General features: G+C 41.8%; 1 non-coding gene across 1 annotated transcript; it reads left to right on the top strand.

Moving 5' to 3' along the window:
* Positions 1-7733: 7733 nt before the first annotated feature.
* LOC139989535 (U6 spliceosomal RNA) lies at positions 7734-7840 on the top strand. The gene has a single exon (XR_011800361.1). It is a non-coding gene; the product is annotated as a U6 spliceosomal RNA (small nuclear RNA).
* Positions 7841-15947: the final 8107 nt, after the last annotated feature.

Genomic DNA, 15947 nt, shown 5'->3' with positions numbered 1-15947 from the left:
AAAATTGTAAAGTAAATTTCAAAAAGAGCACCTTTTCGTATCTTCCAATTTATATAGTTGCTAAATATGGTTTCTGAGCGGATCATATGGAATATTCATGAAAAAAGGATACATGTGATTATTATTGTTCGAAATGCGGTCAGTGTCATGTGGTAGAATAATTTGCTATTTTTCTGCAATTGTTGTAAATAGCTTCTGCACATTTTTCTATGTATTCTGAGTCATCATATAGCATGAATACATAATTCCCACTGGTTGATCAATTCCAACATATTTTCGATCAATTACTACATTTTATTTGCGGTTGGTAGACGATACCCTAATACTCGAAGTCAACAGAGAAGTTAGATATTCAAGATTTCGTAGAACTACATATATCTTGCCCGATAGTTGACTAGATAAAGTCCCAACCCATGGCCAGTTACCAAAGCACTACCGTGCTCGTGCACCAAGTGGACTTCGCGCGGTTGCATAAAGTTAGATCTCTATCCGTATATTTATTCGATCGAGGAGTACAACACACAAACCGACACGCGGTCTCGTACGCAACAAAACGGCTGGTTTTTCGTGCGAATGACCGTTCATATATTTAACTAACTCACACGCGAATCCTCTCTCTCGCGACAGCGTTTATTTGCGTACGGCTGCATGGTTCTTGCGCGTTCTTATACCGCGGTGACTCTTCGAATTGTCATACAGCAAGAGATAACGTAGTGTGCAATCGTTCCTATAGTTTTTATACGCGTGCACAGACTCACAAAAGTATTCTTCGAACACTTGTACATACCTGTTATACACATTATGTTATGTTATACACATTATACATATCATGTCTGTCATATGAAACATTTTGCAATTTAATTGACAGTGTTGTGAGAGTCGATTGTCATGATTATATTGATAAACTTTCAAACAAATCTGAAAATATAGAATATATAGATATACAGAAGGTATAGAAAAGAACAGTATATAGGATACGTGCAACGTATATATTTCACAGAAATCACTAAAATATTTACGCAGTCAATTATTCATTATTATTAATAAATCTCATTATTCACTGGGACCGTATTTAGTATTTATTACAATATATACTTAAGATGGCTATTCGTTCTGTTTATTAATTCCTTACTAAATATGTATATTTATGCAATGCTAATTCATTATATTAATAAATCTAATTATTCAGTGGGACTGTATTTATTACAATATATACTGAAGATGGCTATTCGTCCTGTTTATTAATTTCTTACTAAATATGTATATTTATGCAATGGCATTTTTTACATTTTCAGGTTGATTTCATATAATCATGGCAATTTTGTGATTTGAATATAATCATGGCAATCGTATCTGATTGCAGCGGCAACGAAATTTCAAAATGTTTTATAAGGCATACTAATCGACATAAAAGTTTTCTACGACAAGTGCTCAGATACCTTCACGATCCAGTGTACGTCTGTGTTTGCGTCGAAGTTCGAAGCTCTGACACACAATCGCGTTTATCTGACCGTACTTTCTCGTTCTTTTGCCGTTCTTTCCTAGTACTCTGTTCGTGTCGCGCAAGCGTGTATCAACGCGAATTCGCGTTTATTGCCTCGTGTGTACGTGTTCATACGTACAAACGTCGGAAATCTATATACGTATAGCCGAGCCGAACCAGCGACCGAGTACGAAGTTTTGTTTCAGCAAAATCCCTGCCTTTACAAGCAGTTTTACGCGACGTAACTTACGAGTCGGGGCAATCTAGACGACCAGCCAGGACGACGACGATATTACTTCCTTGGGTTAGGTTAGGATCGAGGAAACCAGGGTTACCGACCCAACAGCCCTGTACTACGAGCACACACCGCTTTCGGTTCCTTCAACTCATTAAGAACCAAACAGTTAAATAACACGTACACAGTACAAATAACAAACAGCTGAACAAACGCAACATTATTACAAATCGTAAATAAAATAAGTTACTATTTTTTGTCAAATTATAAATATTTATTGGAATAATAGATATCTATATAGAAGTTTTTTTACACAAATCGTAGACTCAGAAAGATTTTTGCAATTTGAAAGAAGAGAAATAGTTCGTCATAATGATATAAAATTTCCTCGAATTTCATAAAGTTATAGGATTTAGATAGAAAACGAAATTCATTTTCGCATAATTTTTGACACATTAAGTCACATTTCTATTTCTTCCTTTATCTATTTTCTTCTTTTCTATGAAGAAGTTGAAGCTTCAGTACATTCTATACAAATCTGCGTTACGAAAATTGTCTTCAACTGTCTATGATTTGAAAATAAATAACTTCGATTTCTATATATGTAGATTCGATAGGAATAAACAATTACGATAGATTAAAAGGAAATTGCGTGTAAAATGTTACATTAACGTAACTTTCGTCCCTAACGAGTTAACGTGCAGCTGTTCCACCCTCTCTTTTTCGTTTCCACGGTTCTCTGTTTGTCTGACGCTTTGGATCCTCTTTCTCGTGATATTAAAGCGTAAACGTGGATAGGAGACCTTACGCGGACGATGATGCGCTGTTCTCAGACGACGAGAGTATCCTGGAAAGCTTCCGTCGAACGGAAATTCGGGCGATATCGAGCCGCGTCGCGCAGCTAGAAACTAGACCGCGTTTCGGTGTTGCCCGATGCACTTAAGGCGGATCTAACACGAGACGACGATGACGATGTCGTCGACACGGCGGTGGATGTAGTCGATGGTGGAAGACTTCGGTGCTCCAGGGATATTGCATAATGTCCGGCGGCTAAGTTCCGGGAACAGTTCCTCGCTAGTCGAAGTAGTTCGATCGTAACTTCCGTGAATATTGCCGGTGTAGCGTTCGTATTCATAACGTGACCGGCTCGTGGGTGATGTCTACGGTCTTCCTCCGCTAAAGTTATATTAGTTTTCATGTAGATTCTTTCGTATAGGAATTCTTTCTGTGTAAAAAAAAAAAAAAAAAGGGAAAGAAAAAGAGAAAGGAAATAAATGTTCGAAGGTAGTGTTACCTTCGGATAATGGAAAAATCTTGGAAGGATATTGGAGACGCGAGAAAAATCAGACGATAATTCCCAAATAACTCGCGAATAATGTCGAGTAATTCAGAGTCGGTGATTCGAGTGCCTCGGAACTTTATCCAACAGAACGAAAGATGATAATTTCGGGAAAACCAGCCGACCATTGTGCTCGCGGACGAGACTCTTCAGACGTTTGCGTTTCAATATCCCGGTAGTAGCACGAGTCCTGGGGGTGATGGGAGAGAGAGGTGGTATAAAGGACATCGTCTCTCGCCGAGCTAAATATAAGTGCTACGGCCAAGAACGAGGGACGGCTTAAAACATTTTTATTCGGTTGCTGATGGAAGGACCACGCCAAGAACGACGTTGGACCGTGTAGAGAGGGATGAAAAGGAAAAAAAGACGGAGGTGTCTCGAAGTTTTTCGGGGTGGTTGTCGGATATAATCACTGGTAGGACTATCCCTGCTCGTCGTCTTACCGATTCCTCCCTCCTCGTCCTCTGGTTTTCTCTTCGAACAGAGCAACCCCACCTCCCTCCTCCTATTTCGTCTCACGGTATTGTCCCTTTTAGTCCCCGCGGGATTGCGGGGCCAACACGCCGAGATATCGGATCAATTTTTTAAGCCGAGGGTGCCGAGACTTTACACTCCTTGAGAGACGACGACGGCGACGACGACTACTACGGAGGGACGCGACCGGGGCGATGAGGAGTCACCGCGTTTCGGATCTCTGGGGTTCGTGCTGTGGATAGATTCAGCGGAGTGGGGCAACAAGAGGAGGGATGGACAGGGTGAAATCAAGCCGCGAAGAAAATTAAAACGAGGAACCGAAGGATCCCGAAAGGTTCTCGCGGCCGGAATGCTCAGCCGGTTACCGTGCCACCCTAGACGCCACCCTTAAATTCTACCCCAAAACGCCACCATGACGCCACCAATCTCCTTCCCAACGACCGACCACGTTCTTCTTTTGGCCTCGCGACTTTCACCAGCCTTACCGTTTCGCGAAACTGTCTGATTGCTCTCGTTCCACTTTACCCCAGTCTTTCCATCTATTCGAAACGTTCTTCCTCTCTTCAATCCTCCCGCTCCTGTTTCTCCTCGATTCTCTTTCCACCGCTTCTACCTACTTCTTTGTCCCTCTCCTTATTCGTCGTTACGCTCGACTGACGTTCTTTCGAGACCTCGTCCAATTTCCATAACGAGAATCCGGCGGAGGAATTTTTCGCGTCCATTCAACCACCGCATCGATTATCGCGAGAACTTGTTGCGGACGGGATTCGCAACTCATTCGGATTGGCCGAGCGAAATTAACGCGCGAAACGGGGCGATAATGTTCGCGAGCGGAACCAACCGGGAGCGATTCTATTCCGCGTTTTGAATAAAACACACGGCCGTTTCCCTTTTCTTCGTTGGTGAAAACGTACGAGTAAGTGTACGGTAAAAGGGACAAGGTCGGCGATGGATCGTTGCCACACGCGAGAGTACACCGTAAAAGCGTAATCGCGATGGCAGGTGCGAGAGGCACGCAGCGGGTGGAAACGTGTGGCTGCCGAATGGATGGTTATTTCGATTTAGACGAGAGAGCGGAAGGAGGAAAAAAAGAGCTGTCAGTTACGAGGCTGCCGGTTTTTCCCCCCGAAAAGGAAACGTTTCGCGCACACGCGTTCGTTTTACGATCGACGTAATTTCGATTCGCGGCGATAAACGAACGAAAAGAGGATGGCGCCATCTATAAAGCCCGGGCTGGGCGGTTCGATCGAATTTTTTTCGCGCGATTCCACGGGAAGCGAGAGGGAAACAGAGGAAGGGAAGTCTTCCATGAATCGCTTCATTTCCCAGTCGAGGATTATAACGCCCTCGACGGCCAATAATAAAATAAATCACAGCCTCGTAAAGACATCCGTCATGCCGGTGTACGCGAATGCGCGCGCGTGTGCGAACGCTAACTTTGCGGTTGTAATATAGTTTAGTGCTAACGCGCGAATGCTTAGACCGAGATGGTGTCACGACGATGGACGAAAGCGCCCGGCTATATTTCTTTATTTAATGCTGCTGGTAACGGCCACGATGGTAAATCCGTTTTATTCTTTACGCTGACTCAGTCTGTAAGCCAAAGGTGGTAACGCGCATGGAACTCCGCTTCTTATACGGTTCTCGTCGTTTAGCGCCTCTTTGCCACGAAACCGTTTCGCCTTTCAGCGCCGTCGTTTTCGATCACCGCTCGCTTTTCCCGTGAACGACGTTTCTCGAGCATTAAGCTTGACCACTGGGAATTTCATGGGTGCTTGAATGGTTCAATCGTGGAGGCGATCGAGCGGCAATGGATGGGTCTGAATTCATGAAAAATTCGAATTTCGCTGGCTTTGTTGATGGATCTATGAATTACTGATTTCATAGACTCTCTTAAACAATATTGATATGTATCAGTGGCGTACATTGTTCGAGTCTGATGTGTAATATCGGATTAGGCTTGGATAGTTCCAGTTAAGTATAATTCTAGTGTGTGTGTATGTCTGTGTGGGTTGAAGTTAAGAATAGTCAGTAAGTATACTATGTGTGAGGGAAGGGTTAGTTAAAAAGATGTAAGAGAGAAAAGGAGATAGATAGAACATGGAATGGAAACAAAGCGATGAAAATATATATGGAGATAGAGAGAAAGTTGTTCCGGGAAACTGTGAGGTTCGATCTGTAAGGTTTGTCCACGAAAGGATTGTAATTTAGATTTACTACGCCATGTAGCTATTTAATATAATCGTTAAACAAAGACATACACACAGAAGCACACAGGTAGCTGCTACGATGCGAGATCCTCCAATCCTTCTGAATACTTTATATTCACAATCGCTATTTTTCCATTTTTCCTATAAAATTCTACGCCAGAATTCTTCGAAGTAGCTCTCAGTCGTCCGATACAATTCCAGAACACAGCTACCGGATCCTTAACCGCGCAGTTTGCTCTTCCTCTACCGTTTACAATCCTAAACCATTATTGACCGCAAAGTAAACGCAAATCACTTAAATTCGAGTGTTAGGGAGCAGCTTTGTTGTTTGTACATGTCGGTGCTCCATTATTTTCCCTAGCGCTCGATGATCTCACCGTAGAACCACGAGGAACCCTGTTGGTCATTGATACGTTTACGATCGCCGACGGACGGTTTTCGTCGCTTCCGTTTACCCAAAGCGCGGCTGGCTCGTTTCCATCGCTAGCTAGCCCAGATGTCGAATCGATTTACATGCAGATTTCGACGATAAAATGTGAAACGAAGGAGTTGATGGCGCGTCGTATTCGCGTTTATCCCGGAAACGGGTAATTAGACCGATCGCCAGGACACATTGTGTACAGAGACGAATTTACGGGCCTACTTAATACAAGGACGCGTTAATGATCCGTCTGACCTGATTACCCAAACGCGAGCACCAAATGAAAAAGCTTGGCAATTTCTTCACCGATCGTTCCGACTCCCGTGAAATTTGCAAATTACGACCGATTTATCTTTCTTCGTCGATTAGCCGAGTAAAAAGCTCGCCGCCGTTTCCTTTTTTCTTTTTTTTTTTTTTTTTTTTTACGGCCACATTACGGCGTGTATTTGCTCGACCAATAAAACAGAAAATAATAACCCTAGGGTTTGAACTACGCTTCCGTAGTTCCGACAAAGGTTCCGAACCCTCTGCTCCCTGCCTCGAATTGTTTGCATTTCTCCGGCATATTTTCGCGATATTTATTCGTCGCGGCTCGATTCGCCTGTCAGTCACAGCCCAGACTTCTTAACGTAAAAGAAATCGTAAAAGACTTTGCGATGAACGAAGTTGGATTCTCGGTTGGTATAAAATGCAGATACGAGATCTTGCGCGTTCTGCATCCAACAGACTTAACTTTCTTCGGGGATAAGCTTCGATTTTCTGTCAGGTTACAGGAACGGTTCGTGGTTGAAAAGTTAGCTGGCGGAAGAAATGCAGATCCGATTGATTTGTATATAGGACCACTTTTCGCGATACAATTTTAATTTTGTCGTACATTTTTCTGTCTTCGATGTTTCTTTCGATGACGTTTTTGTTGCTGAGAAATTTAAAAGGCTAGAGCGGAAGATTTAGGTATTTCGTTTAAAGTGTTACTGAGCTTTGTATAATTTTATAGTTTTATAATATGATGTAAAGCTCGTGTTATACCTTACGTAGGTAATTTTCATTGCTGGGAATGGTGTCAGTTATAAAATCGATTATCTAGAATCTAGAAAGAGGAATATGTAGAGTTAAAAATAACAAGGGATGAAAGTAACAAATTAAGTGTTTCAAAATTTATTAGAGCTACTGATGCCACTATCGGTTACATGATAAAAAGTCACGTGCAATACACTCACCAGGAAACGAATCGAAACGTCTCTACAATTCTCTTGTTTTTCCTCGATACGCGCAACACGTGTCAGTCGATATTTCTACGCATCGAGTGATTTACTGCTGTCATAAGAGAAGAAAACTTTTTATTAAATATTATCGGGAAATAAAAACATATCAATTATATTTTATAATATTCTAACAATGAAACTTTATTCTTACGACGAATTCGAATATCGCGGCAAAATAATCGACGTCACGTGCTGGAAGAAAAAATCGACGCTAGGTGGCACAAGCTCTTCAGGCGAAATAAATGTTTCCCGCTAGTGGTTGTTTTACTAGTCACTTCCTATATATAGAAACTGATAGAAAGTGTAAGTGTACTTGCTTCGGCAGTACATTTACTAAAATTGGAACGATACAGAGAAGATTAGCATGGCCCCTGCGCAAGGATGACACGCAAAATCGTGAAGCGTTCCACATTTTTTTACTTTCTTTTCCCGTTCAATTTTTATTCTTCGAAAATCGTAGTAATAATACTATCGCTCCGATCGATCGATGCTAGAAACAAGTCTCGCGCGACGATATCCATTACAAACGTCGGGAGAGCGAGAAGATTTCAACTTTAATGGGTTACTTAACGCGTATCTCGGTTGGCTGTTACGTAAGTCGTGCACTTACGACTCCATGCAACGCACGGCGGGTCGGTACTTTAATGAACAAGCGGCCTAGGCGGAGTCGCGTTCCTTTACGAGGCGGCGATAAATCATGTAATTAACGGTATAAACTATAATCGCGAACGGTGGTCGGTTACGCGGCCAGTTAACGATCTAAAATGCTGACCGCTGAAATAAGCCGAGAAAACGGCTGTTAAACGTGCTTCTATATAGTGAAAATTCAGGCATAAAGCATGCATATAATAAGGTAGGGTTATTCGAGTCATATAAGTCTTCAACGTCTTAAAACTCAATCTTGAACTTTGCACAGAATAATGAAACTTATTGTATACTTGATACACCATACTGTTTATCACGCCACTAGTAGCAAGTTATAAACAGTTTGTTTGCAAACGTAGATTGATTAAAACTTGCTCACGATCGAATTTGGCGAACTACAAGGCAAATTACTTTGCTCAACTCAAATATCCTTCTGAAATAACTCGACTCAAATGATCCAAGTTTACAACCTGAGCACGCTTCTATCTTGGCATGAGTGATAACGAAACATATAAATATTATATGTACGACGAAATAAAGGCACAAAAGCGTAAACGAGTCTCGCGTGGTTGCTATTGGATCGTGAAGATTTAAGAAGGATCTCATGAAAATCGAACGCGAGTAGGAAATTAGTCGGCGAAGTGCTAGCTACCGGAATGACTGACTGTAAAGATAAATGCGTGGAATGATGGAAAATTCCCGAATCCGCGAAATAAAAGTTGCCTTCGCACGGTAAAAACGGTCGATTCCGGACTTATGTCGTTCCGATACCTTCTTCTCGGTTTCTTCGTTCTTGTGGTTGGCCTCCCTTCGAGGTTTATTCGAAGCATAAGCTCTCGTGGCCCCCTCGACCAGTTTCCGTGGCTCGAGAAAGGGTCGCTTTATCCTTCGGGCTGTCTTTATTATCGGGAGAGAACCGATCGCTTTTCGCCTTCTTTACAACCGCGAATGCAAATGGTGGCCGTATCCGCTCGCTCCGCTTCCTGCTTCGCCTTTCCCGCCGAAAAATCCTGCTGCTTTCGCGATACCGAGGGTCTCGGCCTCTTAAATGCCACAGGCAGAAATAATAAAATACAGATTTGTCGTGTATTTTAGAGCGGTGGTTGCTCGTCGACGGGGGGTAGTTTTGAATCTCATTGGGTGTTTTCAATCTTCCGATTGTCGGGGAAATACAATTTCCGGCAATAATATTGCGTTTATTTTCCAACTATGAAAATTAATTTTGAACGGCGAAATTATTGGTTAAATGCAATTAGTTGCATGGTGCAAGGTAGGTTTCATCGTGAACATAATCTCGCATTACTTTAGGAGATGAAAAGACAGATCAGTAAAAAGTTACCTGGTTAGTGTATAGTCATAGCGCGTTCAGCTAGGGGTAGCTTAAAATCTTTCAATTTTCATTGAAATATAACTTTTGTCAATAATATCGTGTCCAGTTCTAAACCCTGAAAATTGAGTCGTTTGGTGGTGAAATTAGCAGCCAGATAGCAGATCCACAGGGAGAGGTAAATCCCATCGTGAACATAACCTGACATTACACCGGGGAACATAGAGCAGATCAGTGAAAAGTGACGGTGTTAACCAAGATTAACGGGCGAGATTAAGCAGCGGAATTAATTCTGCTCGCTCATTTGATCCTCCGCTAAGCAGATTATCGTCGACCTCGGCCAACTAAGCGCGAATTAATTCGATTGGAACGTAAGCAATGTTCGCTCTGCCTGATTCATCCCTATTGGATCGAATCGACTCGTAGTCGATCGCTGACCACACTCGACGACGACAGTCAAAATAGACGACCTTTTTCCGCAGTTATTTACGATCGTTTTTCCAAACGATGTCGTGATCGTTTTCTTTTTCTTTCTTCCTCTTCCCTTCATCTTGGTCATCGTCATCTTCTTCTTCTTCTTCTTCCTTCCTCACCTTCTTCTGTTCTTTTCCTTCGTTCGCTCGTGTTTGCCCGACGCATCTTTCGGGGAGAAAAACGCGTCGCCCGGCCTCCAGGCATTAGCAGTGATATTTTATTCATGAAGCACCTCTTCTGTACACGGCTGCCTAACCCGTAGCCGAGCGCGATCCGAGAGCTACTAAATAAAACATCCATACGCGCCTTGCCCATAAATTTCTGCACGGCTGATAGATTTACAAGCCGCCCTTGCCGAACTGATATTTAAATTAGTTCAACTAAGGGGCACGCGGTATCGCTTCGCCGCGGGTGGCTTACCTTCCACCCCCGTTTTCTCTTTCTCTTCCCACGTCTTCGCTACTTTTTTCCCCCTCTTTCTCACCGGCGAGAAGAAACCAACCAAGGGTAGGAAAAATATGTTCGACGCGAGCAGGAAGCAGCAAGTTACGTTTCCTTCATTTTCAACGGAAAATCCACTTCTCTGTAACATACATCATCCACAGGTAGCCAGTGAAAGCTGAAAGGTCAATTCGCTATAAATCCACGGTTTTCTATTACTCGTATGCTTGCGCGGAATACTCTTTCTCCGTGTTTCCAACCCTCGATCGTCGATACGAAAGAGATCGAAGTATTTCAGTGAAACAAATCGACGCAAACGGCGTCTGGCTCTCATTAAGTTTTCCTTTTGCGCTCCGTCACTGATTCACGGAACGCCGCGTGAATCGGTCGGCCTTTATTATTCATCGAAATCGTTGGAGCCCGTTATAACCGAGAAACGTCGACCTCGAGTACCTTCAGCAGCCCACTGGCCCACTTGCTCCCGGGAACAGGGTTGAGAAGACAGGAAGAATTAAGTGCTGTGCACTCCCTCCCTTCTCCGCTTCCTCCTGCCACTCTTTCCACGGCAGAGGGTCGCCGCTTCACATACGAGTCTTGCTTCGCTCCGAGGGTGTAAATAATGAACGAAGGGATGATACGCGAGCTACCGTGCAAGGGTCGTCTCACTAGGTCAATACCTCGCGACCTGGAACACGCGTTTCTTCCGCGGTTATCGTTTCTCAAGTGAAACGTCCCCGGGCGTTTCACGTTGCTTCTGATGAAATTTCTGTCGCGCGAGTGCACGAAAGAGTTGGAACAGGAGATGAAGGTATTTTGGTAAAACGCTGTCAAAGGTTTCTGTAGATACGAGATGAAAATTGTTTCTTGAAAGTAGATATCGATACGGTGTTTAAGACTAAGAATTATGGATCTCTAAAATGCGTGGATGATCAAAATTCAAGCGATGATTTAATTACAATCAGATTTAATGGGAAATGAGTAGCGTACAGATATTAGGTTGTTCCTTTCGTTTTATGAGGAAATAATAGACGCACAACGTTTTTTGTTTTATATTATTTCGTCGAATTACGTATGATCCATTTTGTTCTGTTGAGATAAACACCGCGACATTTCACAGACTTGGTTTCACGTTTGTATGAAGGTGCACTGTTGTAAAAAACACGTTTGCGAAAGAAAGACACGTTTCGGACAACCTAATATAATTGTGTTTCTGTTCGAATAAAAATTGATATTAATACTTCTATATGTCTTTGTATGTTTTTAATAAATTCAGACAATTCTAGAATTTAGTAGTTCAGCAAAACTTTGGTAGTAGGTTTTGCGTTAAAGAATCGTTGATAGGTGTAACATTAAATTATGTAAAATTGTATATTGTTAATAATTATGGATGCTCGTTTGTAATAGAGGTTGATGAATAAACGTATGATGAATTACTCGTAACGTAATTACAAAACGTAATTATGATAATATATGATTCATAAGCTACTTTTTATAGGTACCTGTACTACCGTATGCAGAATTATATATGCATGAAATGTAAGATGATTACTTGCTAATACCTATCACTTTTACAATATGTATTATGCAAAACTACCTTGTTACCTTGTACCATTTTTGCATGCGAAATCTAAACAATCATATTCCTCGAATACATACAAACGAATATATAATACGACGACTAACCAATGGTGTCGTAATAGTCGTGTCTCATTAGCATAATGTTATGGCATTCTTGTATTACATTCCTGATACGTTCAAGAAAGATATACCAAATAAAATGCAGGAAGGGAAATTACCAACACAAAATCGATTAACACCATATCAAATTTTGACATCCTTGTTTCGTAAGACACAAAACATGTGATTTATTATACCATTTTCCGTAATCTTCATATAGTATCATCAGAAATGTACATCATACAAAACCTCGTACTTCTTTTTCATCTTAAATCTAAACCGAATCACGTTCCTAACATACGCACCATAAAATATTCAGACAAATATACTTAGTATCACCATAAAAAAAAAGAAGAAAGCAAGATAAGTAAATAAATAAATAAATAAAAAAAGAAAGAGAAATCCTCACTGAAAAAGAAGTTAAAAGCGATGAAGAAAGATCCTCAAAATTGGTAACGCGATATTTACTCGACTTTCGGTCGCATCTTGTTTAGCAAACAGTCTGCGAAAGATGGCGAAAGATGGGGGAGAAAGACGAGGTAGGGGAAACGCGGTCTCGAAGACCTTCGAAACGAAACGAATGGAAACTGGTGGAAGATCAAAGCGACAGACGTTCAATCGAAAGCTGTCTGCCGAGACACCGTGAACGGGTAAACTATCCGTGGAACTATTTCCAACAATAACCAGGCAGTTGTACGACTTCACGTACAAACGCCGCGGAAACGTTCCGTTCTTCGACTCGCGATTCCGCCCCAGGGGAAAGTTTCTCTGTCTATAATCAATGATTTTCCGGTATCGGGCGCGCGGTTGCCGTTTTACGAGCGGCTCGGACAGGCGCACGGTTTTTACGCGCGGAATATGTTAAATCCCGACGTCCACGGAAACTCCGCTCCGTCGTTTCCTCTCGATGCAAATCAAGGCGAAGTCTAATGACGACGATTCAGTGCGCCGTGGGCGCAAATCGTCGGCTCCGATTTTTCTCTCTGCCCGCTACGTTCCTCTTCGTTCTTTGGTTCATTGTTCGTCCTTTTTCTCCACTCGTCGCGGTAATGGCACACGCGCAGATGAATGAATATTCGAATGCAAACTTGTGCAAAATGGCTCGTATCGTTTTTCCAACGATACATTCGATCACGTGAATGTGACTCTTAACTTTGGTAGTTTCTTCAACGAGAGACGATTATCGGACCGAGACGTTGGTTGAAAATTTGTAGCAATGCTCTTGATGGAAATTCATTTTGATCAGTGAGGAAATCCACTCACCGCTTAAATGTGTCATTCTTTCGAATGTGGTAATTTCTTCGCCGGAAACTTTGTTCTTTAGATGACGTTTCATTTCTGTTGAAGATAAATTTCGAAGTCCACCTAATCGATATCGATTTGTACTTAATAGGTAACTTCCATTGTAGCGAAGCGACTACCTCTCTATGGGTAAATACCATAATCACGATAATCGAGCCTGGTTACAGAACTAATGAAATTTCTAGATGTTTTGTATAACACGCATAACATATTCATAAAGAGTCATAAGTGTTGGAATAATTTCATGAGCCACTGCTTAATGGGAATAGGAAATAGTCTTCTTTTTATCAAACTATCGCAGCTTAATGGAGCGTTCTATTTCTTTCGTTCGTTTCCTGACATGCGATTGCGTGGAAATAAATGCCGATTGGCGAAACGTAGGTGGATTATCCACGACTCGTAAATTACACCAATTTAGATAGAGTGTATCAGAAAGCTCGCTTTTTCCTACAAAAGTGGCATGTATCGTGACGAGATAAAACAGGAAAGTATAAAAAAAAGGGATGAAAGGAGGAAATCAAATGGACGAGTAGACGTGTACCGCCCGCAGCGACTGATGACATGGAATTCATTTTCGTGACCAAATAAATGTCTTGATTCATTTAATGTTTGCCTGCTCGTTTATTTACCGGTAAATTGAGGGGAAATTGGGTCAAACAGGGCTGAGGGTGGCTCAATCGAGAGCACGACACGGGACAAATAATCGAACTGCCTCTAGTTATGTGATAGAACGTACGGAACGAAATGGAAGTGAAACATCGACGATGTGAGCGGGCAATCTTACACCTTTTCTTCTGTGCTTGTCTTCACGGGGTCATGTCTTTTTCTGTTTATCCTCTTTATTACGTGCTCGAAATGGAGGCGAGCAGTTGCCTGGAAACACGACGCAGCCGATACAAACTCCAAGCCCCGGAGTCTCGATCCTTGGAGTCGAAGGAAAGCGGACGAAGGCTCAGAAACGAGAGGAAAAAGAGGAGAGTCGGATCGTCTTTGATGAAAGCAGATAGAGGCGCGGTGGTCCTTGTAAGAGCCCTCGTTCGTCTTGCTCCTTCTCGAGTGGGGGTCAAGTGGTCTCGCAGGCTGGAGGACCTTTCGAATAACGTCAGATCGGCAAAAAACGTTCGCCGCGACGACACAAAGGTGCAATTACGCGTCGCCATTGACGTGTTCGCCATGGAAGCCACTCCATTTTCGTACTCGCGTTCTCGAAGAATATCTCTTTCCCCTACCCCTATCGCGTGTATTCTTTCCTTCTGTTTCTTTTTTCTATCTTTGCTTTTTATTTCAATGGATATCGATTGGCCTTTCATTAGCGTCTCGTCGTTATTCGCAAAACGCCGCGTTATTTGTATCTATCGGTCGGTGATTGAAAGGTTTTAATTAAGAATTAAATTAATCCTGACATCGTGCAACGATGTGAAAAGTTAAAAACGAAAAAAAAAAAAAAAAGAAAAAAGGGGTGAGAGCGCGGTCGCTTTTAAACGTGGGACGAGCGAAAGAGGAATGGAAAATGCACCGCTGCTCGATCGGCGCGTATCGTAATTAAATTCGCCGTATAATACCGAGTTGGGCTAGGGATGGCGTAATGGAAGGGATGATACGCGGGTGCCGACCCCCGCGTATATATCTGGCTACAATATTTATCGTGTAATAGAATATAACCAGTCGGTGGCCGGAACGGTTGCGTTTACGTGCTCGGTTAACTTAGGAAGCCAGGAACGTAAACTCGAAACTAAATCCAAACTAACCGAACTCTGTCTATGTTTATCTCTCTGTTCCTCCTCCCCTTTTCACCCCTTTCCATCGAACTATCGACCTGTTTCTCTCTCTCTCTCTTTCTCTCTGTTATTTCGTCTCTTTCTAGTCTTTCTCCCTTGTTCCCGATTTTACTGTATGTCCAGTTTCAGTCTATACGCGGAATGAGTTTTCGAATTATTGCCTTTTTTATGGTACATCATCCTTTTATCGAGCCTTTTTTTTGTAACAAATTCTAAGGTGTATTTTATATTTGACAACGAATATGTTTCTCTGTAAGAAAGAAAAATTCTATTCAATGTATATCTGATTATTATCACAAGTATAATATTACCAGTCATACATATGTACCATAATTCATTATACAGACATTTTATGAGATTTCTATTTTATTTCTACTTTAATGATTTCATTCGTACATTTTTACATTAGTAAACGTTATCTACAAAACTAACAAATAACTAGTGCCTCGTGGACGGTGTAAAATATTACAAATTATGAGAAATCGTAAAATGAACGAAGAAGATGCGATGATGTACACTGTTGTAGGATTATTTGAACTCTTGCCTTCTTCGTTTCTGAGCTTTCTGGACATCCATAAAGCATTCATGTTGGAATACAACGATATTACATGCGTATGCACAAATAGCCTTACACAGACACCTACACAGGCATTTGAACAGGACACTTACACAGGTCATACTCATTACTGTATAGAGAGTGGGGTTCAAAATATTTAAGGGATCATGGGTCACTACCTACGTCTAGTCTGAGAGTAACTGGTCAACAATCAACAATTCTTGCATACTTTGTTAATTATATCACTCGCTTATATACATCAGGTTCTGTAGTTCTGTTTAATAAATATCATTGAATATTATTTTAACATAAACATTGTGTCT

This window comes from Bombus fervidus, chromosome 7 (assembly GCF_041682495.2).
Source record: "Bombus fervidus isolate BK054 chromosome 7, iyBomFerv1, whole genome shotgun sequence".
NCBI lineage: Eukaryota > Metazoa > Arthropoda > Insecta > Hymenoptera > Apidae > Bombus > Bombus fervidus.
Note: the sequence above shows the minus strand (reverse complement) of the source record. Positions and strands in the feature narration are given on the sequence as shown.